This window comes from Rhagoletis zephyria, unplaced genomic scaffold (genome assembly GCF_001687245.7).
Source record: "Rhagoletis zephyria isolate East Lansing unplaced genomic scaffold, Rhagoletis_zephyria_1.1 Rzeph_scaffold_00136, whole genome shotgun sequence".
NCBI classification, from domain to species: Eukaryota; Metazoa; Arthropoda; class Insecta; order Diptera; family Tephritidae; genus Rhagoletis; species Rhagoletis zephyria.
In genome coordinates, this window is record NW_016157220.1 from 226,216 (window position 1) to 230,549 (window position 4,334).

The following is a 4,334-nucleotide window of genomic DNA, read 5'->3' on the forward strand; positions in this document are numbered from 1 at the left end:
AAAAAGAAGTCTGATGAGGAGATGTGGTGATCTCCGAAATAGTGCTATAACTTCTACCGCTTAGACTTTGTTGCTTTTTCAATTTTTCCTAATAAACAATCGTGGTACAAAGCTCAATAAAAATATTAAAAATTATAATATTTTTATTTTTCGTCTAAAAATTATTGTAAATGTCAATTTTGAGTGAACTATCTTCAGTAGTTACTAAAATATCGCAGTTTTCGTATTACTGGAAATTACCGTTATATGGAAAGTGGGCGTGGTTACAGTCCGCTTTCGCCCATTTTCAATATTAACCTACCTTGGGTTAAGGGAAACCTACGTACCAAATTTCGTTGAGATATTTAAACTTTTGCTCGAGTTATCGTATACACGGACGGACGGACAGACGGACAGACGGACAAACGGACAGATGGCTTAATCGATTTCTTTTTTCATCCTGATCATTTATGTTTACATTTGTCTATATCTATCTCGATTCGTTTTGGCTGTTACAAATAACCGTTATGTAAACAAAATTAATATACCCTTGTACACAAGTGCGCTCGGGTACAGATAAAAATCTTCTAAATGACGACCACATCGTTAAGCTGGCCTGTATCTGGTTTTTGTATTTGACACTGACTTTTGCTATTTGCTACTCTTGCAAATTTGGAATAGTATTTTTGCCTTTCGTTCAAACCATGCAACGAGCAAGACTTTGAGATTACCCCTATTATGATTAAGGTTTTACCCTAAGCCTCCATGTGGCCTTCAAAAGACCCACTAAGAGTATATATATATGAAACCATATCGTCACTAGACACGAATAAAGGCGCGAGCTCAAAAGTTGATCGTGAAAAAGGACGAACAAGCGAAGAAAGGCGTCTAAACCTAGTCGACGGCGAAGAAAGACGAGTAAACTTCTTTTCGCGGTCAACTATGTTTGCGGGTGTAATAGTATGTACTTTCCCCAAAGTGTTTTGGGGAATAATAGCCCGGCCAATTTAGACATTCGAGGTTACAATTATTCCCACCCAGATGAAAATTCGTAGGATTGTTCAAAACACCATCATAAATGAAATCTAGAAAGTCCTCATCGATCCGATACCTGGAAAAAAAGTTACTCGGGGTCAAAGGTCACGAAAACGGGGGATTCGCGATTTTCAGCAGAACGGTAAGTTTAGACAAAAATTGTAGATCAGATAATTATCTATAAAAATGTCTAAATAGTTTGTTTTATAAGAGCCAACGTTTCCGAGATATAACGACTCAAAAAGTTGGAGGAGTTGTAATCGTCATCTATATATATAAAAATTAAATGTTTTCCGTATGACGGTGATGCCTGACCAAACGGCTGAACCGATTTCAATTCTGTAAAAAGTGCTTTTTGGACCTTCTGTGTGGAAGGCTTTTCGATTTAAAAAATTTGAAACTTTTTGTTGTTGTTGCCAAAAAATTAGGAAAGTGAGATGTCACAATTTCACAATTCCATAGAGTTTTCTGTATATTGTATGTCATTAAACTACTAAACGGCTAGACCGATTTGGTTCATATTTGGAACATATATCAGTACCTTGGAAAGAAATATTTCTACCAAAAATTTGCTCGTATTCGTGCCAAGTTTCAATTCCCCAGCGTAGTTGGTATAATAGATATATTGGTGACCTCCAAAAAGTGGTTTCAACACTTCATTGTTACGTGTGTATCTATTTATATGTGTAGATATCTATCATTATCCCAGCGTATAAGAATTTTAAGAATGTTACATATCGTGTACATTTTTAGTCCCAATATTTATTTTCAATTGGCTAACATACACTCTAAAAAAAATTGAGTAGATTTCCTACCTAAAAGGTATAGTAGGTTACTGATTTCCTACCTTATTATTCGCGAAATTATATGCTCGATTATTAAACGAATAGCTTGTTTAAATTTCGGACTTTGTAGAGTGTAATATAGCTGCTGTGGTGTACGTAAATTTACTACGAAGGTGTGTACAAGCTACAAAATACACATCTGCTGTTTAATTTCACCCGTAGAATTGTGTAAAGCCGCTAACAAAAAGGATTTTTACACACGAAAATATGTAAACGAGAAAAATGCATACTCATCGTGTAAATTTACCAAAAAAATTTAAAAATAAACAAAAATATACTCGATTAATAGTCGCATTTTTAAACCGATTTTGTGAGCGCGATGACGGTAGATACATGAATAAAACGCGGCTAACTACACTCAAATGCAACCCTAGGTAATGGCAAATGAGTGGCGTTGACAGTATAAGACCACGGATAATCTGTCTACATTCTCGCAAGTGTCAACCTCTACTTCCGCTGATGGGATTCTTTTCTTTCTTTTTGGATGCAGCTTGTCTACGTGTCGGACGTGATAAATTGAAGTAAAAAAAAAAAATTAAATCTAATAATCAACAGCATTCGCGGTCGTTAAATATATACATAGACCGATTTTTTGGTGTACATGCGGGCTAGTTCGTGGATTAATCGAGTCGCAGTCACGTTTTGGACGAATCCATACGTAACCTGGAGGCAGCAGTTGGCTACGTTGGGTATCCAGAGGACCTCACTAAAACCTATCAAGAGAGCAAGGGAGGCAAGATAATATGTATTTTTAAATATATACATATATATATAGATAAGAAAGGTTACAAATGTGGAATAGTGTATACTTTACTTTTGGAATTGCTGAAAGAAAGTATTAAAGATTCACCAGCTAATTGCGGGCTACTGTCTCTCTATTTTTACGGTCTTTTTGGACGCTGGGCTTTTTGTTGCATATTTCAGAATTTCAGAACTATATTCTCCATATTTATTAGACAAGGAGACATTTCTATAATTTGATAATACTTCATTTTGTATAACTACTATACTTGAATGTACAAACGAAAAGGCTATTCCATTTAGTTATCTAAGCATTGATTGCATAACGGGGCATTCCCAATTTAATAAAATATTTATTCAATATGCGCCTGTGTAAATATCGACACTAACAAATTAAGAACAACCAAGCGAATGGGTTGAATTGCACTATTAATTTTTTGTATATTTTAAGCACTTAAAAATCTCTGTCCAATAATAAAAACAAAAAAAAAACCAATGGATCATTAAAATATCCTCCCATTAGTTTAACGGAAAATTAATTGAAGACTTTATATATATCCACACTTATGTATACATATACTGACTTAATTTTGCTAATTGTCCATAATTATTTTCTTAACATGCTTAACATGTTCGAAAGATCCACATTCCGTCATGCTACTCCACCTGCAGTGGTTTTCTCTTAACGCTAATTACATTAAATACATATGTTAATTACCTAAACATAAATTAAGAGCAAACGTACATATTTACATATCTGCGTATGTTAATTGACAAATTACGTTTATATATCCGTATAGAGGTTAATATTGAAAGTTGCATTAGGGCGGTCCGAAACATTATCGAATGAAAAGTTAGACACTAATTTAAATACATATAACTAAAGTTTAAATACATATCAATTACTACATTTAAGCTTAAGGAATTTGAAGAATTTCTAAATTGTATTCTTTTTGTATATTTACATATGTTTACCAACTTAATTAATAAATGAATTGTACTATTTAACTAGGAATAATGAGGTGCTAAATTTCTTTTACTGTGGGATGATTGAGCCTTAGGTCTTTAGGTATTTGTTGGGTTCGGCGATGCAAGAGGAATGTATATCTCATAGGTTGGGTAGGGGAGAGCGGAGAGGCGGTTTCGCGGCAACTCCACGGGGGTTGATCCAAATGATTCTCACTCCATATTAAGTCGGTCCGTTTCCGTAAGGTTAGGTTTTAAGGGCATTATCTTAATCGTTTAGCTGTTGTCTGTTTTATAAAATAAGATGTGCATGAAATTTTTTTGTATGGTCATGGACTTGTATAAAGTAGTGAGCAAGAACCACCCCATGGAGCTATGAACCAGGCTGAAGCTAGCATGCACAGCTCATCTTCTTCTTCTTCTTTTTTGGCGCTGTAACCGCCTAAGCGATTTTGGCCGAGTTCAGCAAAGCACGCCAGTCGTTTCTCCTCTGTGCCAACTGACGCCAATTGGAAACGTCAAGTGAAGCCAAGTCCTTCTCCACCTGATCTTTCCATCACAGTGGGGGCCTCCCTCTTCCTCTGCTACCACCAGCGGGTTCCGAGTTGAATACTTTCAGAGCTGGAGCGTCGGTGTCCATTCGAACGACATGACCAAGCCAGCGGAGCCGCTGTATTTTAATTCGCTGCACTATGTCCATATCGTTGTAAAGCTCATACAGCTCATCGTTCCATCGTCTGCGGTACTCGCCGTCGCCAACGCGTAAAG

General features: G+C 36.0%; 1 protein-coding gene across 4 annotated transcripts in view; it reads left to right on the forward strand.

The window, feature by feature from the left end:
- LOC108381406 (glutamate receptor ionotropic, kainate 2) overlaps positions 1–4,334 on the forward strand; it is a 446,498-nt gene that overhangs the window by 216,396 nt on the left and 225,768 nt on the right. The gene's annotated exons all lie outside the window — the stretch shown is intronic.